The sequence below is a fragment of the Orcinus orca genome, chromosome 3 (genome assembly GCF_937001465.1).
Source record: "Orcinus orca chromosome 3, mOrcOrc1.1, whole genome shotgun sequence".
Classification (NCBI taxonomy): domain Eukaryota; kingdom Metazoa; phylum Chordata; class Mammalia; order Artiodactyla; family Delphinidae; genus Orcinus; species Orcinus orca.
The window spans coordinates 159,023,537-159,048,390 of NC_064561.1; the positions used below are offsets into that span (position 1 = coordinate 159,023,537).

The 24,854-nt window shown below is 45.6% G+C and overlaps 1 protein-coding gene across 7 annotated transcripts in view; it reads right to left on the bottom strand.

Moving 5' to 3' along the window:
• The window catches only part of PDZD2 (PDZ domain containing 2), a 373,328-nt gene that overhangs the window by 174,146 nt on the left and 174,328 nt on the right, over window positions 1–24,854 (bottom strand). Inside the window, exon 1 of one of the 7 annotated variants that reach the window (XM_033421314.2) lies at window positions 13,407–14,430. The exons of the other annotated variants lie outside the window; for them this stretch is intronic. The gene's annotated coding sequence lies outside the window, so the exon portion shown is untranslated. Of the gene's footprint in view, window positions 1–13,406; window positions 14,431–24,854 lie in introns of those variants that run through there. 7 annotated transcript variants of the gene reach the window in all.

Below are 24,854 nucleotides of genomic sequence, written 5' to 3' on the forward strand. Positions count from 1 at the left end.
TTTTCTACACCTTTAAACTTTTTAAAGAAAGAATTGTCAAAACTCAAATGTTAAATCTAGAGGTTCTTCATTAACGTATCAACCCAGAGTATTTTCTTGATTTTTCTATATATTCTTACTTCAAAATATAGAGTACAAATAGGGCAGATAGCAGATATCAATCCCAACTGTGATGCTTAATTTTATGTGTCAACTTGGCTGGGCTATGGTGCCCAGATGTTTAATCAAACACTAGTCTAGATGTTGCTGTGAGGGGTTTTTTGTGTGTGTGTGTGTGTGGTACACGGGCGTCTCACTGTTGTGGCCTCTCCCGTTGCGGAGCACGGGCATTTAAAAAAAAAAAAAAAAAAGCCCTAGGGCATTTTTAAAGATGTGATTAATATTTAAATCAGTGGACTTTTTGTGAAGATTATGCTCCATAATGTGGTGGGCCTCATCCAATCAGTTGAAGGCAGTAAGAGAAAAGAGACTGAGGTTTCCCAAAGGAGAAGGAATTGTCCTCAAGACTGCAACACAGAAACTCTGCCTGAACTTCCAACCTGCTGGCTTGCCCCACAGAGTTTTGATTTGCCAACCCCTACAGCTGTATGAACCAATTTCTTAAATCCCTTTCCCCCTCACCCTCTACACACATATATCTCCTCTCCATTCTTTTTCTCTGGAGAATCCTGACTAATACCAACATTGCAAGTTTTGGGGGCAGGCATGGTTTCTCAACAACTAAAATGGTCCACAATTTTTGTAACATTCAAAAGGGTAGAAAGCCATGCTCTGGGGAAGCGAGGGGACAATGACAGGCCCGTTCACGTTGACACATTGGGATTAAACACATCTTGTGCTCACTTTCTAGGAAAATATGTCTCACGAGAAGATAAAGTTCTTCAGTAAGGTGGCTTCTTGTTGGACATGTGGTTTTTCCAAGTGGAAATGTCCCCATTGGGCTGTGATTCCACTTGTTGGCCAGGTGCTCTTGGGGCGGACACCTGTCCACACTCCTACGTGGAGGATGGAGAGGGGCCGGAGGAGTGAGGTCTAGCCTCCTGATACTTCCTGAGGAGAATTCTCGTTTGTTTCACCAAAACCACAAGTTGACAGAAGGCCCAAGACTGACTGCTCTCAGTAGACGACTTCTCCATGAACAGGACTCTGCTCACACCATGATCGACCGTGTCAAGGGCTCTAACGTCACACAGCCCACGCTCCTCATAATCTGCTCAGAACAATTCCAGACACCACGTATGTGTGGATATAAGGCTATAAGGACCCCTAAATATAAGCTGGTACCCCTTTGCTCAGGTTAGATCGCTTACTGATTTTAGGATAAGTATATCTGAGCCATTTAATGTTCTGCGTTCCTGTTCATTTTATTTTATTTTGGTTTGGCACTTGCAAACCAGGAAAGTTCAAGTAAGAAACAAGAGTGGAGTTACTGAAGCAACAATTCAAGGTGACAACAACATGTGTTATAAAAATACTTCTTGACATTAATTTGCATTTCCTATAGAGGCGAACAAAGGCCATCTCAGCGGGGTCATGAAGGGAGCCCAAATATAAGCAACCTACTGTCCCAATCAGAACAGAGCTGAAAAAACTGGGCAGGGGGGTTAGATAGATATAAATGATGTAAATGAAAGACTATACCATTAGATGTAAAGATTCCATCTAAGATATTAAAAACGTAACATTTTAAATATTTACTATATGCTATTTAAGTGATTAATGTAGCAATACACATGTATGTGCAAGAATATCATATACACAAGTACTATGTAAACAGCATAAGTTAATGCTAATTTAGAAACGTTTCTGGTTTCCTCCCACCCCTGACTCTCACACATTAGGAAAACATTTATTCAAAGTCTTCAGTGGCCTTTCTACACCCTGCCTGTGATTATGGCTCCATTTTGAGTTTTCCAAAACGTATCCCCTTTACTTCCATGTCAGTTATTTGCATAAGGTTCTTGCCTTGTTCCATTTTTAAATGATCTTTAAAAGTCTTGTTTACAAAGAAATCCAACACTTGTTACTGTGAGGTCAGATGCCCAGGAATATTACTAGATTTTTTAAACCTTTTTTTAAGATATGATTTCCTCAGTTGACCTCTCTAAAGCATCCAAAACCAGCACTGACGAAGGTCATTTCAGGCTAATGTGTGTTCCCTAAATAACACTTTGATGTTCAAAATAATTGTGAGATCCTTCCACAGCATGAGAGAATTTGTAAAGACTTAAATATAAGGCCATTCCCTCATTTCTGGTGATAATCTTTTTTTACTGGGGGGGCAGGACCGTGCCTTATATTTGAGTTGGGCTTGACGAGGTAAATCCTGGTAGCTTCACTTCCCACACTGCCCCCATCTGCCTTTCTTCCTCAGCAGGGCAGCCATGGAAATGTAGTACAGAATCACACGTGGGCTTTCCCAGGGTAGAGTTGGGGGACTCCAGGGAAATCCAAAAGGTTGGGTCTAGAGGACCCAGAAACAGGTGCTTCTCCCACAGGACAGGTGCCACACCAGCCAGGCTGGGAGGACGCTGACTTTCTGTCTTGTCTGTCTTTCTTCTTCTTTGAAAGATAATTGATGCAGCTGCAGTGTGGTGCCTTGAAGAGTGGCAGGAGAGTAGCTGCAATGGGGAGACTCCCCGGCAGCTGTGTGGTCATGAATCCTCCCAGATGCCACCACCACCTTCTGAAGGGGTGAGACCCACCCTCTAAGCTCTAGCACTGCTAAAGGCATTCCCAACAGCAAAGGGAGCCAGAGAAGTCTGTATGTAGGAGAGGGAGAATTTTCTGGAACATTCCGAAGAAGGGCCTAAATACCCTGGGAGCATAACTGAGCTCCCACCCATTACCTATTTCACTGACTTACGTGGAAAGGAACAATGAGCAATGCTCCAAGCCGTACAGGGTGCTTGTTGCGGCCATTGAGTTTTAGTTCAGAGGAGAAGGGTGAGGAAGGAGGAAAAAATGAGGATGATAATGATGATAACTATATATCAACACTGTGATATTGTGATTTATAGTAAGAAATAAATATTTGGTCTTTGCCCACCGTTCCTGGCATAGCACTCCTAAAACCCTTGGAATTCCCTACGTAAGAGTCGTAGGGGCATCTTTCCTTATTTCGTTCCTGAAATGGCTCCAGAGCAATAAAGGTGAAACAGGTATCTTTTTAACAAATCCCCTTCAATCACATCTGAGTCGATGATAATGTGGTGACTTCTTGAAAGTTCTTAAGGACGGAAGCTGGTTGCAGGGGTGCGGGGTGGTGGTGGGAGGGTGTTGAAGGCATGATTAGAAGGTTGGAACTTTCAATCCCACCCCCTTGACCTCTGGGGAAGGGAGAGGCGCTGGAGACTGAGTTCAATCATCAATGGCCAATGATGGGGATGTGAATTAAAGATAAATGTGAATTAAAGATAAAAAATAATTATTAAAAAAAATTTTTTTAAGTAATAAAAAAAAGAAAGAAGAGAGCAACCAAACCAAAAAACAAATCCACCAATGATAACAAGCGCTAGAAACTATACTAAAAAAAAAAAAAAAAAAAAGATGGGGATTTGCCTCATTCTTCTTGGGTTTTTCTCCATTCAGAAAACTGACCTTTAACCCAAGCCTCGTTTTATGACTGAGGAAACGACTCAGGGAAGTTAAGATATGATAGCTGACAAAGGACATCCAGAAAGGGGAAGCAACAAACCCAGCTCTAGGGGTCCAGGAGCTAAATTTCATTAAGGGCTTATGTGCCTGGCACAGAGATGAACACTTCGTACTCAGTGCTTTGATCCTTACCACCAACCTATGAGGGAGCAATGCACATTATCCCCACTTTACAGCTGAGGAAACCAAGGCAGAGAAACTAACCTTCCCCAGAGTCATTTAGCAAGGATGTGGGCCAGCTGGGTTTGGAAAGTCACTACTTCACTGACAAGGTTTATTTGTACAGTCAGAACTGAGGAGATGATATATCACCTCACCCTACCTCTGTACTTCTGGGTAGGTCACAGCCCTTGGGAGCCTCAGTTTCCAAATCTACAAAATGGGCATAACACTTAACTATCTGGGTGTGAGATCTTTTAGTTAAAGCTGCCAGGACGAAGCCTGACAAAGAGCAGGCACTCAGTAAAGACACCATCCCTTGCTTCTCTTTCCCTGATCTTCCCGAACCTAAGTCTTACAGGTGAGCTATAGCAATTTATCAGCCTCCAGCTGGCTTGCATATGTGAAAACCTGTAACATATGGAGAAAGAAACCCTAATTACCGACATTCGTCTCATCACACGCAGACCTAGGCCAATCTGCTTTCTCTCTGTCCATTAAGGAAAGGCTTTTTCGTATCCATTTTAAACCAACTTTAAGCTGTGATTTAGCGGAGTCAGAGGTTTTTGATTTCGTAGGGAACACCTTATACTCTGGTCCTTGTGCTAAATGGATGCAGGAAGGGCCACCATGGCAGGAGCAGTGCCCATCGGCAAACCCCCCACAGGAAAGGCCCTGCAAGCAGCCGGGCCTGACTTGGGGATCGCATCCCCACAGATGAGGCCTGAGACTTTGGCTGCAATAACCACAGGACTTGCCACTCACTCACCTACCCCAGCCCCAGCCCCTCATACCCCCTCGTAAAATGCTGCTCCAAAGCTTAAAGCTTCAAGTTGTTGTAGGGAGATGGCCAAGGGTGGCTGCGGGTTGGCCCAAGTATTCCCCCAGCTGTCTACACGTGGGGCTAAGGTTGGAGCCTGGGTTAGAATCCACCGTCTGCATCCTATTAGGCCCTTTTATGAGCTCAGAGCATGACGATCTGGTTTGCATTTGCAACACAGAGGGAAGCAATAAGGGGCAGCAGAGAGGCTTTCTAAGGGGTACCTTATGGAGGTTGGTTTCACCAGAGAGCACCTATGAGTGAGCAGGTTGACCGACTGGAGGAAGATGGGGAGAGAAGCCCTGGGCAGAGAGTCAGGGGACCAAGTTCTGGCGTCATCCAGACCACCTACTACCTGTGCCCCAGAAAAAAACACTGAACCACTGAGCCCAAGCTCCGCCTGAAAGTGATGAAACTAAATTACATTCTGAGATTCCTTCTAGCTTGAAAATTGTTATTTCAGCTCTTTCTGAAACCCCCTTTAGGAATCTTTAAGAACTCTGAAAAAAAATTAATGTAAATACCTAGCATAATAAGTTGCCTATAACTGATACCTGGTCATTGTTTACTTCATAAAAAAATGAACTGATAAAGATACAAATAAAGGGTATTTTAAAAAAATCAACAATCACAGATATATTATACCCACATTATACATGCCCTCCTATATGTATGCTATTATCTTACTTCAAGAGTTGACAATTGTTGTGACCTCTGTATGTAGAACAGTGTACTCGACATTATAGGGAGAGGGCAGAATAATCCACACCCCTGTCCCTCACCATCTAACAGAAAAGACAGAAGAGACACAAGAATAAGATGACAACTCACGGACAGGACAAGATACGATTCAAATTCAGATGTGCTACAGTAAATGCAACTGGCGTTTTAGAGCCAGACATGACAATCAAGATTTTGTATGAGAAAGAGACGGACACACACTATGTCAGCCAGGGTTCCCAGTAGGAAACAGGAGACACACTCAAAAGGGCTGAACTAGAGAGAGTTTTATACGGGGACTATTTACAGGGAAGCACCTAGAAACTAGCAACAGCTGGGAAACTATCACTACTACCTGTAGGTCTGAAGGGCAAGGGAGAAACAGTGTGAGCTGGAGCCATGAAAGTGAGCTGTCCATAAATGCTGGAGCCATGAAAGTGAGCTGTCCATAAGTGCTTAGAGAAATCAGTCATTGTCAGGACCTCAGCAAGGTTGAGGGGACAGCAGCGAGGAGGATAAATACCCCGACACCCTCTCCTCCTGCCTTCATCTCCCATTGCTGAACCCAACCAGAAACAGGACAATGGAGTCCAGGTGTTGTAGTTCATAGATATAAGCCCCTTGGTACAGAGGAAGGCAGAGAATGAATGCAGGGGTTAGGGGAGGAAGGAGAACACACATACACACACGTATGCATACGTGCATAGACAATGTAGATGTATTCGGGACAAATATGTCTTTTGACTTGTCCCCAACACATCTCCAATGTAAAAAGAAAAAAACCTAGAAAAAATCTAGGAAAAAAGATTATTTATCTTACCAAAGGATCTCACCATAGGACTACTCTAAATTTAAACATCAAGGTCTTCTAACATATCTCAGGTATGATTTAATTTATACAAACAGAAACTGTTTAAACTGCAAGTAACATCTACAAGGTGCTCACATGATCCGTGGTGTGTTTGTTTACTTAGGGCCTAACAAGGGAAACTGTCAAGAAGACAACCCACCAGACAAAATTGTCTAAATGTTCCTTAATCCTCTTCCCTCACCCCACCCCCAATTTCCAAAGATAAAACAAACTCCAAAGTTTGCACGTGAGCACATTTTTCCGTTTATATTTTCTATCAGTTGGCAATTAAAACAAGAATCCCAGAGGTCAGCCAAAAGTCTTAAAAAACAAACGAAAGAGTCAGATATATTATCTCTGGATTCAAAAGTGCAAAACGACCTGTTATGAGAAACCACCTGGAAAACGGCACTTGGCAGGCGGCGTTTCAGAGATCCACAGTTCAAACGGTAATTCCCTGCCAACTAACGCTCAACCTTTAACAGAGACCCCCGGAGAAAGTTCTAGCAGTATGGAATACTGAAGCCTTTGTAATGCCATCTGCTTTTACGCAGGGTACCAATGATGGTAACGGGAATCTGGAGCTGGGATGAGAGTTAGGATTGCTCCTCGGGGTGGCAGAGGGTGGGGAGAGTAATGCGTGAGGGAGGGCGGAGGAAGAGGAGGGTTAAAAGATGTCTCCTGGGGCTTCCCTGGTGGCGCAGTGATTGAGAGTCTGCCTGCCAATGCGGGGGACAGGGGTTCGTGCCCCGGTCCGGGAAGATCCCACATGCCGCGGAGCGGCTGGGCCCGTGAGCCATGGCCGCTGAGCCTGGGCGTCCGGAGCCTGTGCTCCACAACGGGAGAGGCCACAACAGTGAGACTCGCATACCGCAAAAAAAATAAATAAATAAAATAAATAAATAAAGATGTCTCCTGGTCACCTCCCAATTAGGGACCACATGTCTGAGATTTCTCAGGATGGTCCCTGTCTCAGATACCTTAGGCCATACTACTTACATGTCCAGTCCTGGGGAAATAGTTAAACAGATTATGGTCCTTTAACTTTATGGGGAAATATGTTGCCGTTAAAATTAATAAGTCAGTAATGACTGAAAAATCCTTGAGTTTATTCAGTCACAGTAACGTTTGAATCCCTATTGCATACTACAGATGGTGTAAGGGTGTTCAGGCTGTAATGATGAATTATATAGCATGAAACATACATGCTATATAGCACAGAATGGCCTCCAGAACCAGACTGCCGACATCTGAATCTCTGTTCCACCACTGAAAAGCTGGACGACCTTGAGCAATTTCCCAAATACCGTGTGCCTCAAGTGATCTCCATTGTAAGACAGGGATAGTAATAATAGTGGTACCTTCTACACAGGATTGTTGTGAGGATAAGTTCATATGTGTAAAGCTTGTAACAGTGCAAGTAGTAGGTGCTCAATAAATCTTGGCTACATTACAATATGAAGTGCCTGTCCTTACAGTTTTGGTTTAGATGCAGATACAAGCAGGAAAATGATGGTATAATGCTAAGCGCGATCAAAGGCTTCCCTTAGGCTGACATTATACTGGGAATGGAAGAGATCAGGAGGGCCTCCTGTTCATAAAAATAAAGACAGTGTGTCGTTGCCACTTGAGTCAGACAGGAGAAAACAGGAACGGTCCGTCTACTTTCTTCTGCATTCCACTGAGCACTTCCGGAGTTTATTTCATCGTCCAAGCTTCCCCAAGTCTGGGATACACAAAAGACAAAGGGTGGAAGACAGAGGAAATGATACCAAGTGTCCAGACAGACCTGCCAGCCTCCACCCCCGAGGGAGTGAGTGGTGCGCGCCTGGCTTTTTCACAGGCTGGAGTGCACGGGGTTTCTTCATGGCCTCCTCATTTTAAGAACGGTGTTCATTTCTGGGGCAGCCCCAAGACGTTCTCTCGCTGGGACCGGCTAGCAATCTCCAAAGCAAAGGAATCCTCTTTTCCCCTCAAAATGTCTCACTGGTTATTCCTTCCTTTGAAGTTGGAAGACAGAATTACTTTCATCTGCCTGGAAAATCAGTAGAGTAGAGAGGAATCCTGCTTGGAATCAGAATGAGGAATCGGGCAGCTCAGATCTTCCTTAAGGTGAGCCCATGGCCTGCCTTCACTCCTTTTGGAAAAGAGACGCCGTGTAAATCGACATCCACCTGTATCAGTTTGGCAACAAATGATACCAAACCCCGATTCAAAATAGCTTGAACAAGGAGGAAATTAATCATCTCACATGATGGGAAGTGCAGAGAAAGATGGTGCTTCTTGACGACTCCCTGGGATCTGCTCTCTCATGCATGTTGGTTTCATCCTAAGGCTGGTGGCAAGATGCCTACAGCCGTTCTAGACAGCAGTGTACCAAGGAAGCAAAGGGTTCATTTGTTTTTGTGTGTGTCTTTTTCTTAGTAATGAACAAACCTTCCCTAGAAGCTCTATAAGAGACATTCCTTCACACCTCATTGCCCAGACTTGGATCGCATACTCTTTCCTACACTTGTCTCTGGGGTGTGGAAAGGAGGTACCACAATTGGAGTGAACTCATCGCCTCAGATAATGGATGCTGCTGGGTCCATGTGACCACTGAGCCTGCAATGGGCTTCCGGCGAGGACAGAAGGAAACGAACATGAATATATTCAGAGGGGTCCGCGTGCCGCACGGTTATCCTCACAGATAGAATTCTGATAAGCCACAGCGTCAAACACATTGAGAAGTGCCTCTGCCTGATACTCTACATCTACAAGGAAGAAGGATCACTGACCTGATAGAGAAGATGCTAACATACCTGGTATAAATGCCCAAGAACCACTCTGTTCAGGGTCTGGACATTTATAATGGTTATTGTTGAGCTGACAGTGTACCGTGGCCTGTTAGCATTCTGTCCCAAGTGGGCACCCGCGGCAGAGGGATATAAATACAAAAGAAAGAACTGAGAGCAGGAGGGAGAGTCACTCACCAGTAAACGTGATGGACTGAAATGAGAGAAAAGGAATTTTTTAAAGTATGGGGGGACGGGTTCACTAAACTCTCAAAGACAAAGAGAACAGAAGAAACAATGACCGCGACAAAATTTTTGGAAGCTGGGAAGTGGTCTAACCCATGGTAATTGACTTAACAGACAAAAGAAAGCTGAAACCTAGCACAGCAGGATGGGAAGCCTGGAAGCCGGCAGGGACTCATGCCACAGAGTCCCAGGGTCTCTGGAATTGGGGGCACCAGGCACTGAGGGGGTCAGGGGCCCGAGAGCAGTAGGGCTGGCTGGAGACTGTGCCTGAAGCTGTCAGACCCCAGGTCACCCCTCTCAGTCCTGGCTCCCAAGTGACAGCCTACAATTCTGAGACCTGTTTGCTCTGTTGAATCAGAACAACTGTGGAATCCGAGACACTAAGTGTAGCTGAGGCAAGGGGTGTGCTTTAAACACAGGGAAATCAGAGAAGGTCTCCATACCAAATGCTAGACTCCTGGTCTCGGTCCGAGTCTGGCTCACAGAATGTGGCAGTCACCAGTTCCCCTCGGTATGGGGATTTCTCTTCCCCTGGTCAGTTTCCTTTGAGAGGAAAGACCTTCCACCAACAGCTGGAAATCCTCCAATGAAACCATTCAACAGGACAATTCTACAGCAGAAGTAAAGACCTTCCACCAACAGGTGGAAATCCTTCAATGAAACCATTCAACAGGACAATTCTACAGCAGAAGTACTCAGGGCCGGCCACACATGTGCCTCACCTGGGGAGCTCTTGATAATCACTGCTACCTGGGCCCTAGCAAGATCCTACATCATTCAGTTACCTGACAAATCTAAATGGAAAGTTTACTGTGTGCCAGGAATTGTTCCAGATTCTGAAACACCGTTCTAGGTGTTCTTCTTGGTAAGGTGGACCTATTCCTGGGTATCAGCCCCATCCAGATATGCAGACCTTCGTTAACCTTTCAGTAGTCAGTTCCAGATTATCAGACATTTGAGGAAAGCCTTTAACATGTAAGAGACTTAAAAACAAAAACAAAACAAAACAAAAACTAAGAGGAAAAGAAACAGAACAGGGAGTAGAGGGAAGCTTCTAAGAAACTGCCACTGAGATCCTCAGAAAATTGAAAGGCTTTCATCAGTGAAATGAGAACAGGAGGTTATAAAAAGAAAACTTTGGAGATTTTTAAAGAGCTCTTGGAAATTAGAAATTTGATGGCAGACATGGACCTTCAATGTATGGGTTGGAAGAGAAAATGAGGAAATTTCCCAGGAAGTAGAATTTGGTTTCAAAGGAGATAGAGAATATAACAGAAAAAGTAAGAAAATTAGAGAGTCAATCTATGAGGGCCACCTTTCAACTTAATATGTGTTCCAGGAGAGAAGGAGAAAAATCATTTTTTTAATATTCCAGAAAATAGTTTAGAACTGAAGGACATGAGTTTCCAGATTAAGAAGGTCCAATGAAAGCCAATAAATGGATGAAAAAAGACTCACAGCAAGGTATATTATAATGAGATTTCATTAAAGAGAGAAAGGACAGTACAAAGACAGGAAACTCTTTCAGAGAAGGGGAAATGATTATATTCAAAGCATCGGGAGTTAGAATGACAGACATCTCAACGGCAATACTGAACCTTGAAGAGCACTGCTTTCGGAATTCAGAAAAGGATTTCCAATGTAGAGTTCATACCCCAGTAAACTATCAGTCAAACTTGGAAGATCTCAAAAAGTTTATCTCCCGTGTACTCCCTTCTCAGGAACTTCTAGAAGATGTTTTACCAGCAAGATATCAGAAACAAAGAAAGAGGAAGATAAGGGTCTACAGAACAGGTGATGCCGCATGAGAAGGAGCAAAATGAATCCCTGGTATGACGATGAAAGGGGATTCCAGGATAACGCTGTGCCTCGGGCCCCAAGAGCAGCAAATCCAGAGCGAAGGAGCCAGAGGGCTCTGCGAGGGGGATGAACCAGGAGGACCAGGACGCACCTGCTACTCAGAAACACGGACAGAGTTGAAGCAGTTGCCTCTGGGGCACAGGAGTTGAGGTTGGAGAGAGGTGGGCCGAGTGACTGCTCTTTCTAGTTACAAGTCTTGTAGAACTATCTGGCTTTAAAATTATGTATATGTATAGCTTTGATAAGGAAGGAAGGGAAGCTCAGGCAATGAATCAGATTCCAGAATGAAAACCCAGGCAAAGATCAGGAGAACCTGCTTCTAGAAGGCGGCAAAGGTACTCGCTTTCTCTGGGAAACGGAGAAGAGTTGACGAAGGCAGCAAAGGCTGAACACCTGGCAGAGCAGGGGAGATGAGAACTCGATGGCCCGGGAAACAGGCAGGAATGGGGCCACTCTTTCCTTTCAAAGAAACAATTCTTAAGTGTGACCTGCCTGCAGTTATGGAGATCAGTAGGAACAGAGGATTAAAGGGAGCTGCGGGGCTTCCCTGGTGGCGCAGTGGTTGAGAGCCCGCCTGCCGGTGCAGGGGACACGGGTTCGTGCCCCGGTCCGGGAAGATCCCACATGCCACGGGGCGGCTGGGCCCGTGAGCCATGGCTGCTGAGCCTGTGCGTCCGGAGCCTGTGCTCCGAAACGGGAGAGGCCACGACAGTGAGAGGCCCGCGTACCGCAAAAAAAGAAAAAAGAAAAAAAAAAAAAGGGAGTTGCACCAAGGGTGGTGTCAGGCAACTCACGGAAGAGAGAAGGCAAACAGATAGGCAGTTGTGGAACACCTTACTGCTCTTTAGGCCGGCTGTCTTCCTTTCCCCCTAGATTAGGAAGAGATTGACTCTATCTTCTCAGACAATTACGCCCAGCCGCGCTGGCTCACAGAGATCAAGGCTGAAAGCTCACGGGCAAGCCTGAGACTCTGAGTCCACGTTGGTTTCCCCATCACTTTCCCTGGTACATCCTATTTCTGTTGCTTCTGTGTGTGACACGCTCTGAGGACTCTTTTCTTTCCTTTAGAACCTGACACTGGCCTGGTTTCCCAAAGCCCACCGTACTCACGGGTCCCCAGGGCAGCACCTGAGGGACAACAGGTTTGACTAGCAGTCCTGAAGGCAACTAACTGTGGGTGGGTCCTGTTAACACCTCAGTAAGAGAAGAGTGCCACGTCTGTCTACAGGTTAGTGAGGATATGACTGCCAGATGAACTTTTGGCGGTAGGGAGATCCCTTTGTACCTTACTTTTCGGTTCATTTGCAAAGTGAATTTAGACTTGCAGAACAGTATAGGAGTGCGAAGTCTGAAAGTACTATATTTTATGTGTATTTAAAGATACTTCCACATTATTTAGAGTTTATGCCACCCCCCGACCATATGAAACTCAGCCTGACCTATTTTTATGAAAGGCGTTTACTATTTACATACATGGAATCTGTTCTGCAGGAATTGGTTCCCAGGGTGACAGCTGTAGGTCCCTCCTCTTTACCCACCCCCCATCTCATGAGACAAGATTTGACTTATTTCACTCCTAGTGTTTACAAACTGCTTACTAGAGAATTGCGGCATGACAGAAAACGTCATTCTTTCCGCGAACAGCCTTCATCTTTAAAATCTTTGATTTGTGGATACTACAACCAAAACATTTTGTGAATCAGGGTTGGGGGAGTTGTCCAAGCAGGCTGTTTAGTAGTTTAGGGCCAAGATCTGTCTCTAGAGGAGATTATGATCATTTGAGGGATCATAAACAGTTCCTGCTGGGAGAAGCCGCAGCTTTTCTCTACCCCAGATTCATCCCCTGCTAGTCACAGACAGAGGCGGGCGCGGGGATAAGGACAGTGTAACAGCTGCCTGGGATGCTGGACACCGCCTCTCCCTTCTTGGGCTTCAGCACCTCTTCTCTGAGGTGACTGTAAGAAGCGTGGCTCTGGAGCCCCTCCGGACTTGTGCCTGGTTCCCCCAACCCCCCAGCGCTCCCCGCCCCGCCGCTCACACACACTCCGGGCGCCTCCTTCTGTCTAGTAATTGACAAACCAGTTCCATGTCGGTTACTCCTCCCAAGGAGCACCAACCGTCTCTAAACACGCAAATCCCCCAAGCCAAAAACAAGACACCCAAGTCATCTGCGAGATCAATACCGCGGGCGTTAGTTGGCTGCCGCGTTTCTCGGAGGCTGCGGCTCAATTTCCACATCTGTGGATGCAGCCTCGATCCGCACCCCAACCCGGATCGGATGGGGACGCCCGAGCTTTTTGTTTGCTAAGCCGATTCCTACCTCCAGTTGTGAAGTCACCTTCCGGGGGGGCGGCGGGGGGGTGGTTCTCCTCTCGACGCCTTCGGTGGAGGCTCGGTCAGGAGCAGCTGGCCCCGGGTAATCCTCCCGGGCTGGGCTCACACGCCCCGGGGCCGAGCCTGAGTCTAATCACCTGCTGGCCGCGGGCGGGGCTGCTCAGCGCGGGCGCCCGGCCTGGGACACGGCTCCCCGGTGCGCCCCCCGACGGTCCTTCTGGAGCATGGTTGCTGCAGGAGTCCCTACGGCTAGCCTGCGAGCGCTGCAGGTCTGTGGGAGGATCCCCTCCTCCCTCCTCCAGCCCCGGTTGGGAGGTTATGAAAAGACTGTAATGGAATCCCGGCTCGGCTCGTCACTTCCCTGCTCACTTGTCAAAACTCACGGCATTCCAGAACCCCTTCCCCGGTCACTCCCCTCGCAGGGAAAAAGGAAACCGCCCCGGAGAGGTTTCAGGGAGTTTGGGGTTTCTGACGCAGACACCTTTGCTTGTATCAACTGCTGCGGTGCTTCCAGCCGTAACTGGGAGCAGGTTTGAGGAGAAGACGCCCTACCCAGCTACCCTCGCCCGGTCAGAAGTTCTCCCTCCAGCCGCCGCGAGAAGCTCCACCTCCCCGACTTCAATTCATTTCATAACCACTCCGTTTCATAATCAGCAGCTGCGCGGGTTCTTACTGGGGGTGGGGTGGCGGGGAGCCCCGAACTACAATCACAACCATCACACGCCGGGCAGGGTATCAGACGACTTTCCAGAGGGCTGCAGTCAGATTCCTTCTGCTGGAGAAACCGAATTTACCACTGTTGAATTACAAGCGCCGGTGACTGCACAACTGAAGCATTTCCTTTACACCTTCTCCCGATCCCGCGCCCCTCCCGTCTTCTGCGTGGTTCAGTCAACAAGTCATCCCCCAGAGAGGCATGAATGGGCTTGGGCCGCGTAGCCATATCTCCAGCTGCAAACTGATGAGGAAGCCCGACCCACGAGGCCGAATTGTTTACATCACACCCTCTGAGGGCTTCCTGTCTTAAATTAATGGGAATACAAAGAAGACAGGAAAAGAGTGCTTGCTTTTCTTAGAGCAGGGATGGGGGCTGGCAGAGAGGGGGTTGGGGGTTGAAGTGAGATCTACGAAGAGGTTGCTTTTCAAAACTTCAATTGGATTTTATTCCTTTTTCCCACTTTGAACACTTGTTGAAAAGGAAAAGCATCGCTGTGCCAAACCTCAAACGATTAAGGAACTTCTGCTCAAAACACATTTTCACCTAGCTTGGAAAGGGATCCAGGTTGGAGCTCGCAGGGGGAGCTAGAGGTATGGGGACCACCTGTGGTTGAAGGGCACAGATCTCCCCACAGCCCGAAGCCCTGCACCACACAGGCACACACCCTCACCCCCACGCCTCGGGGTTCATGCCAGACTCTTGTCCCAGTCCTACTGTCCACCCCTCTGTCTCTAAGCTATGGTTCTCTTCCTGGGCATCCAGGAGCTCTGCAATAGACAGATCTGGTAGAATTCAAAGCAATTAATTAAAAAGGAAGAGGCGAAAGAAGGCTTCCACTCTCGGGACCATTATTGCCACTGGAAAGGGTAATTAGAATCTGGGAGGGGCCAACCCACGTCCAGGCTGGCCTGGACATCTACCCACTCTCGGAGGCAGCCAGCGGAGCACGTGGTAAATAATTATCATAATCGCCAGTCCTGAAATTACCCCCAGTTGCTTCATTCAGGTTGGCACAACAGCAAACACAGACACGGGCAGGAATGCCAGGCTGTGGCGTTCCTCCTTTGGAAGTACTAATAGGAAACAAAACCCCAGGCTAAAGTATATCTCAAAGTGGTATGGCATGGCAACCAACAATGACAATGGAGTTTAGGAGAACAGTACACGTGCCCAGTGAGAACAAGCTCTGCAAGCCAGTCCTCAAAATACGGTAATTCCTGGGTCAAAGCAAGTTAAACTGATGGTTTTAGAAAAAGCCACGTGTATCAGAACTCTCTAATAGAAAGTGACTGCCTTACAAATATTATAAGGGTCCCAGAGAATGTTAGTTCCTCCCCACTTCCCCTTTTCCTCTCTTCTGCCAGGAGGTGGTAGTCCTGGTGGACTCATTAGCATACTTTTATGTGGCATCTCGGTATCTGAGAAGCTTTATGGGAATTAGGTTCAAATTGAATAATCTTCGAATAATAATTTCAGAAGTGCTCCCTTTCTTCCTTCTGATTGCTTTCTCCACTGACAGTTTTCTTCTAACTTTCTCTACCCCTTCCATCTGGTACGTAATTTATGATGTGCAAATCAATGCTGATTTTAAGCATAACGCAAATAAATGTTCCCCTCTTCCTCCACCACTCTGTGTCTAAGCTCCGTTTAGGGTGTGTATGTGCTGAGAATTAAAATTTGACCACATCTGTATAATATCTTAATTGCAGGAAAGCTTTTGAATGCATATGACATTCTCATCAGCAGGCCAGAAAGATATGATCTGGTCTGTCTTTTCCCTCACTGGGTTTCACTGGAGACTGGAAAAGAGATCAGTGGCTCAGTAAACAAGGGTGCTTAAAATGTGGCCTCCAACTTTATCCTAGGTCTGGTTTAAATAATACTTAAAACTGCTCTATGCACACCCAGAGCCTACAAGTAATATTAATTTGAATGGGAATTGCCAATATGCTAAGAGAATCCAAATTGGCTTCAACACATGAAGGAAATGTTTCATGTAAAACAGTTTCAAGTTCAGCATGATGGCTGATTACAAAAGTAGTATCCTGAGGGGCGATGATCAAAATGGCAGGCATAAACGGGGCTTAATATCTAGATTGGAGAATAACTGACAAGGATGTGAGGATCACAGATGATTGTGCATTTAATAGGAATCTGTGTTGTACTGATAAGAAATAGGCAACACGGCAGTGGGGTGAGTTCAGTTGGTGGGAGTCTGACATGAAAGGAAAAGTGTCTCTCCCCATTTCTCTCTCCCCCATAATAAAGAATTTGGCAGCGGAGAGACTCTTAATAGGGTGGTAGGTCCAGTCTGAGGCCCCTTATTTTAAGGGCAACGTGGAGACACTGGAAAGGTTCCAGAGGAAAACCAAAATGATTAAAGAGACAGAAAATAGAACCTATGAGGAAAGGTTAAAGGATTTGGAGTTGTTTAGTCTAGAGTGAAAAACTGCCTAAAGGCAAACTTAACAGTCTTCTCCTCCCACTTGAAAAGTTATTATAAAGAGGACACCGACCAGCTGTTCTTCATCTCTACAGAAGACAGAAGAGGTAAGAGACTCAAAGTGCAACACTGAAATTTGGGTCAGACACAAAGAAGATGTGCTTGATGCTAATGGTCACTGACTTGACATTGACATCACTGTGCAATCTTCACCTCTCAGACTCCATCCCAGTGATAGTCTTGTGTGTTTAGGCAGAAGCCAGGCTGGAGAACTCCTTTCCTTCCCTTCTAGGGCTGCAGTAGTCCTCGTTACTCCATTGAATGGGGGGTGGGGTGGGGGCGTGCAATCGTCCTAAGCATACATGTTCCCTAATTCAGAAACACAGTGCCAAAAGAATATCATTCTCTCTTAAAACATATGCCCACATCTCATCGGACCTTTGTTTATTGGGTGGGTATCTCTAAAAATATGCCCAGCTTCAGACATTGATAAGCATATTTTATAGATTCACTCCTCTATATTGTTTCTATACACAGGCAGCATTACCTTTTTTTTTTTTTGCAGTGCCACATGTGGGATCTTAGTTCCCCGACCAGCGATTGAACCCACGGCCCCTGCATTGGAAGCACAGAGTCTTAATCACCGGACTGCCAGGAAAGTCCCAGGACAGCATTACGTTTTGTTTAGCGAGCACACAAATATTAGTTGATGATGATAATGATAGCTATGAATTATTAAACTCTTCCTATAATTATGTTGGGCACTGTGCTAGCTACTTTATGTAGATTGTCTGTCTCATTTATTTTTTGTAGTAGCCCTGTGAAGTGGATATAATTATTAGCCTTATTCTAACACAAGGAAACTGAGTCACAATGAGGTTAAGTAACACAGCTAGTAAATGTTGGAGTCCCAATTCAAACCCATTTAGTCTGAATCAAAAGGGTGTGCTTAACTGTTACACCACTGCCTCTCGTTCATTATTTTTAGCTCTTGAGAGGGAGGAAACATTGCAAAAAGAAGTATTTATTCTTGTTGGCCCAAACTGATTAAAAACCAAGTCTTCTACAGGTTTACACTGCCTGGGAAGCACAGTTGCATAGCAGAGGAAGGAAGGACTGACTTTGCCTTTTGATCAGAAGTATGCCTTGCTATCTCCCACAAAGCTAAAAATCGAATCAAAGTACATCTCTATTTTATTAATTAGAAACACTTAGCTATTCATCTATACTCTAACTTTGCTTATAGTTAAGTGTTCCATGACTGTTGAATGAATGAATACAAATGTAGTATGACTTTGATGCTTTAAGGCAAACTGAGCTGAATTGAGTTTTTCCAGCATGCTGGTGATTAAGGCTCTGGTGGGTCATTTCTATGGGCCTCTTATCAGATGTTCCCTAAGAGTTTTAAAATCCAACTGTTTCCTTTAATTCAGCATCCATGAGAAAGGCATATGTATGGGTTGCATTTTCCCAGCGTCAACTACTTTTAGATCAAGAAAAGATTTTTAGTGGGGTTTATTGAGTGCTGTTGTATATCAACAATAGATGATTCATAAGTGAAACAGACATCAAAATGATTTTTAGAAAGGCAAACGAACCACACACAAACAAAAAATTAAAAGCCGGTCCAAATTACGCCAAAGGACAGATATTTTCCCATTAGGACAATTTATCCTGAATCTATAAACAGAGAGGGGCATAATTACCCAAGTGTTTGCTAACAGATCTAAACCTTATGTAGCTATAAAAAGCTGGAGAGAGGAAGAAGGAGGAAATTCCCAGAAGAAGATCCCCAACCACATCCAGGGCCATCAGATCTCCATAAATACGAAGCCCAGCAGTGGTACCAAGGGGAGCATGAGAAGAAACCTCAGGATTTTAACACAAGCCACAGAAATAACTTTGAATTGTCTTAAAACTAAACAGTGACAATTCTATCCAATAAACTTGCAGCCGACACATGGGCAGAGGGGTGACTTACTGGCATTCCAGATGTAGTTAATAGAAACGTGATGCCCAGAATAAAAAAGGTATTCAGTAAATGTTGATTGAATGGATGGATGAGTGAATGAATGTCTGAACAGATGTCCAAGCTGCCTCTTCCCCTCTTTGAATCTCTGTTGCAAAGATGTCTTCGATGCTTCAAACCCAAAGCGCCCACAGAGGTGTTGAACCATTTGAACTGGTACTCTAGGAGAAGGTCTAGAGCCAGAGACTGGTTTCCGACCCAAAGATACCAATTTATGATCTTGCCATGAACACAGGAAGGGGGACTGCAATACCTGTGGAGCATCTTTGCAGGCCTTGATTCAAAAGCTCCCATTATTTACAGTATTTGAAGTCCGACGCTTGAAGTCCAACAGAATCAAGTACTAACTTGCTAGCATCTATTGAGCACTTACTGGATGCTGGATCTTGTTCTAAGCCTTTATGTATTAACTCATTAAATCCTTATTACAATCTTAAGACTACGTACTATTATTTACAACCCATCCTACAGGCAACAAAACTGGGCCAGAAGATTACCTAAATTAGCTCATGGTCACACAACTAGTAGGCAGAGGAACTGGAACTCAAAAAGATTGCATCTGGAACCAGCTCTTCCTCTTAACTGCTGTCCAATGCTACCCTTCCAAATCTCACCTCCTGTCACTGCTCAACACAAAATCACTATCCAAGTCAAAGTGTTTACCCACAGATATTCCAAGAGCATTCTAACCTCTGCAGGATGTGACCTGTGACTCCCCTAGTGCACCTCTCTCCTGCGTGCTCTCATCACTTATTCTGCAATGAACGCAACTGTAACTTATTTGATTCATATCACATCTCTCCAGCTAGGTGTTAGGTTCCTTGGAATTAGGACTATGTGTTGCATGGCAGTCTGGGGATATAGTACAATAAGGAAGACCTAGATTTAAAGTCCAACTCCTGTAATTATTACGCATGGAACTCTGGGTAAGTCATTTAACACTTCCTATTCTCGTATTCAAACTATATTCCTTACAGGCTTGCGGAAAAGGGGAGATTAAATGAGAAAATGAAGCACACAGTATAGGATGATGCCTGATATCGTAAGCCAGTGATTTTCAACCAGCAGCTATTTTGACCCCCAAGAAACATTTGGCAATGTCGAGATATTTTTGATAGTCACAGCTGTGGGGAGAGGTGCTACCGGCATCTAGTGGGTAGAGCCCAGCAATGCTGCTGAACATCCTACAAAGCACGGGGCAGGCTCCCACAACAAAGGATTATCCATCCAAAATGTCAGTAGCAAGAGTACTGAGGTCGAGACACCCCACTGCGAGCTATTAAAAATTTATCAACAATAAAAGTTGCCATTCTCTCTCCTTTCCTTATTTTTCACGGTACTGTGCTTCTGGGAGGTGTTCTGTAAATCTTTGTTGGGTAAACCTTTGGACAAATGGGTAAGTGAATGTATGAGTTCTAAGATACTTTGCTAGTAAACACTTGAGAGTGTGGTCTAGTCATGGCAGGGGTTCAAGTGGGAGTTAATTAACCTAGAACCAGAACCTTCAAATATCCATGCACAATGAAAGGAACCTGAAAATCTGAAATAAACCCAATATAATACTGGGTGCCTGAGCCCAGTGAAAGTGATGTCAGTGTTGGTCCTAGGAAAGCTGAAGAACTTAGACAAAGGCCAGCTCCTCCTCACTGGTGGCTTCCCAGGTGACTTGGCTATCAGCCTACAAATGCTCCCTCATCTGATTCTATCTTCTACACCAAAGACACAGTGAAACAGCCAGAAGGCCATGGAAGAATTTATTCAACTCTCTACCCTAGTCCATTACCCACCCACCCCTGCAGCAACCACAGACAACCTGGGGCCCAATCAAGTGAACTCTCATCTAGAACATGGATTAAAAAACACAGTGGAAGCAAAAAGGGCATGTAGTGATTACCTGAGGTCTTCAACAGGTTCAGTAAGATTGGTTGCAAGAACTGGAAGTCCAAGAATAAAAGCCTACACTCCTGGATATAGCATAAATAACATTAACACAAACCAGAAAACCAAAAGATCCCTTCCATCTCCCATTCTCCAGACTTGGTGGCAACATCTGCTTCTTAAGTTCTTAAGAAGAATTTAAGAACTCTCCGTCTTTTACAGTCAGAATCCATGAATGATTTTAGTGTGGTTGGATATGAGAAAATCTAAAACTGAATTTGAGTTTCCAGGCATCTTGAAGCATCTCTGGGATATGAACTAAGTACCTGAACTAAATTACCTGCCCAGAACTGTAAGAAAGATCTTGCCTTGGGCGCCTAACACATCTAAGCTGGGATTGGCCTCCACACTCTAACCACCTTCCGGAATCACCTCTAATCAATTCCTATTCGCCTCTCTGGGCTCAGCTCAGACATCACCTCTGGGGAACCCACCCTGAGCCTCCCCTGGAATATATCTGAGGCCCTCCTTACAGCTTCAATAGCATCCCCACTGCCCATTCACTTGTCTGATTACCCTTAGAGACTGCGGCCTTGTTTACTATTTTATTCCAAGGGCCTAGCACTGGGCCCAGTAAATAGTTGTTGAATGAATGAATATAAAACATTCATTCCTGGGACTTCCCGGGCAGTCCAGTGGTTAAAATTCCGTGCTCCCACTGCAGGGGGCGTGGGTTCAATCTCTGGTCAGGGAACTAAGAAACTGCATGCCGTGCGGGGCGGCCAAAAACAAAAACAAAAACAAAAAACATTCATTCCTGAAACTACTTACTGAGTGCCTACTGTGAATCAGGTATTGGTTTAGGCACTGGGAAAACAACTATTACTATCTTAGTATTAACAACAACAACAGTAAAAACTATTGTAGCTAATGTTTATTGGGCATTTACTGTACACCAGGGATCATGCCAAGCTCTTCTCTGTATTGTCTTTTAATCCTCCCCCCCATATGCATATGGGAGATACTATTATTATTCCCACTGTACAAACGAAAAAAGATGCCAGGCCACTCTTATGGACCTTAATGGGAAAGAATCTCTGACATTTAAGTTCCTTCAGGTCTATTTACATGGGCTTAACTCACATCAACTAAGAAAAGGTTACCTGTAATTCACTCATGAGCTTTGCTTATGTCTGTCCCTTGCCTGGAAAGTCCCTATCCATTCTTCATATTGTCTGAGATTTATTTTAAAATATTTTGATATAGGCTATCAAGCGATGACAACTGTAATCTACACTCCAGAGGCTGAGCTGGCATCTGAATGACACTTACCAAAGTCCATCCAGCAGCAGACATCTGAAATGTCACTACCTAAATCTGCAGCACAAGGGTCTGCAGTTACTGAAATGAAGGTTAGAAATACTGTTTTTCCTCCGTGGAATGAGAAATTTTTAAGATAAGTGGGTTAGAACGGTTCATACAGCCACCTCTGTCGCTGCCTGCTGAGCTGTAAGAGTCCAGGGTGTGGTGCTTCGGCAGAGGGACTCCGTATGTCTGGGGTCCTACCAGTTAACGGAGGATTCTGTCACTGGGCCTGATGATAAAATCAGGTGATTCTGCCCACAGAGGACTACTGCATGCCCTTCAGAGTGGACCTGCTGGGAAGGGGCCCAATGGAGCGCCAACAAGAACAGCAGGGGAGATGTACCAAATTTACCCAAGCAGGGGGTAGGACTATTTCTGTGCCTACTTGCTAACACCTGCTCTCTAAGTATGGCAGGAGTCAAGGACTTGCTTTCATGGTAACCTATCACCTGGCACTGAGGCTGTAGCGTTCTCAACCTGTCCTGATAATAGGAGGCTACTGATGTTTAACAAAAGAACCCGACAGCTGTGAGCGGCCAATTGGCTCGGGCAACACCCTCTTCCCTACCCTGGTCTCTTGGAGAACATTCGACACTAAGCTCAAAATCCCCTGCTGCTGCAAAGGCCGTCTTGATGACTCATGTCCACTCCAGAGCTCTGAGGAAACCTCTAGTTGCCTGCACACAGAGGAGATCCTTTTGATAGACTCTAATCACCTAAGAGAACCTGGATGAGTCTCTTCCAACACCCTGAAAAAGTCTAATTTAGCAAATGAGTTTACTTTAGGGTATGAATTATCGAGCCAAGGGCCACACTAGGTTCTGAGAAAACACTGATGAGCGGCACGGACCGTGGGTCCAGTGAGCTTAGAGATGGTGGCAGGACAAATATAGCAACAGGCGTTAGTTCCAATGCAGTGTGGGCTAACCGCTAAGTTCAGGGGCTATGAGAAGTCCATGGGGATGAGCAGGCATTAGCACGATGAAGAAATGACTCCGGGAAGAGGAACTGCCAAGTGCAAAGGTCCAGAGCACAGACACGGGCGCCGTGCTCTGAGTTCACAGAGGTTCAGCCTGGCTGCAAGTGGGGTCGGCTGGAGGTGGAGTGAGGAGAGTGGAAAACTGGACAGGGGCTGGAGAAGCAGGGCTTTGTGAGGAAGTGGTTTGGGCTTCATCCTTGAAGGGCTTTTGGCAGAGCAATGCATGAACGGATTTCCATGTCAGACGATCATGCCGGCTCCGGGGAGGCCAGTTGGATGGAGGCAAGGACAGGGGTGAGGAAGCTGTTGTATGCACCCAGGCAAGACAAGATGGCGCCTGGCCTAGGGGAGTCTCTGCGGGCCCGTACTTTCCCTGTATCTCTGATAAAACTCCAGCATGGCTCTGTCTACAGCTCTCTGCCTCTGCTAGACTGGCAGTCCTTTGAGTGCCGAAACTGGAATTTACTCATCTCTGGAGCCTTAGCGCTCCCAGGGGATGAAACTCTCAGTAAGGGGTTGGTGGTGCCTTTTGAAGGACAGAATTCCTTAATTACAAAAAGGATTTCCTTTCGCCGGGTTCCTCACCGCCAGAGCCCCGCCGCCACCCCGCCTCGCTGCCTGTACAAATCTCCTCAGCAACAGTACCTCTTTTACATTTGGTCACTCCAAGGTGTAGGGTGACCCCCACTTCACTTCACTTTGATTTTTAGTCTTCACAGCCTCCTGAACATCTTACACTGTCCTTTTCTCTCACTACAGCCTAGCTCATTCCCCCATTTCACAGTCAAGACTTCACACAGGTCGGCTTAAAGTGCCCCTCCCCAGCATCTTGAAACTCCCCCAGGGATGACCTCACTTATGTGAAGCAGCGACTCCCTCCCATCTGATTTCCTAAATCCATGTCATAATTTACGTATAAAAACAAAACAGTCCCACCATCTGCGAGAGGCATTCATGAACTCCGGCTAACCTGGCAGAGAATCCCACCCAGCCTTAATCCCGTGAAATGTATTCCTGTCAACTGCCCATGATTCGATGTTTTCCCTTCAAGGACATAATAGCACGTCCTTGTCTCCACCTCCCTTGCCTGTACCACCAAGCTCCCACTCCGTGCTCCCCTTGCCTTGTTCCCTGGACCAGCCCAAATTCCCTGGACTCGTTGCAGCCCACAGGGGTCTTCTACTTTGACCTACCCCTGAGAACTGGGGCTGGGCCAGGACAAACTCAGAAACAGAAAACCCACTGTAGCCACTATCCACCTCCAGGCTTGGCCCAACCCTCAGCCTTGTCAGCTGGCTTCCAAGAGTGAGCACTGAGTTACCCCGAAGGGCTTCTATAGACTCTGTAGTAGAGTTAAAAGGGGGCAGTATCCTAGAGATGATTCCTTTCCCCGGGGGTCTTCATCTCCTTGGGGCTGCTGCCCTTCCTTCCACAGGTTTGTACTAAAGTTGACAGATACAATATAGGAGACCCACTAACATTAAAATTTTAGGTGAAAAATGAATACTTTTTTAGTATTTAGTCCCAAATATTGTATGGAATTTTTTATTTGCTAAGTCTGACAACCTTAGTTTGTACTTGCTACTCAGTTTTTATAAAAATCCTATCTACACTTAATAGGCAAATAACTATGCAGAAAACAAAACACATATACACTGTTAAAACTTGGGACCCTTGAAAATATCCTTTGTGTCCTCTGTTTGTCTCTCTGACGGACGTCTTCTCACAAGCATAGGTTTGCAATCATCTTTAGAGCTCCCTTGAAGTCCCTCGCCTCTGTCCAACCTTGCTGGCTTGGTCTATAATTCTCTTCCCATCACTCTTTGTATCATTCAGTTCAGCCACTTTGACCTTTCTTCCCTTCCCAAGCAATTACCATTCAATCGAGGGCTTCACCTTGACTTGTTCTGTCTTATGATGATATATCAAAACCTCTCCTCTTTACAAGTCAGTGAACTACATTAAGGAAACACTGAATGGTTAATGTTGTCCCGTGCTCTCCAACTCTAGGAAGTCCTTCCA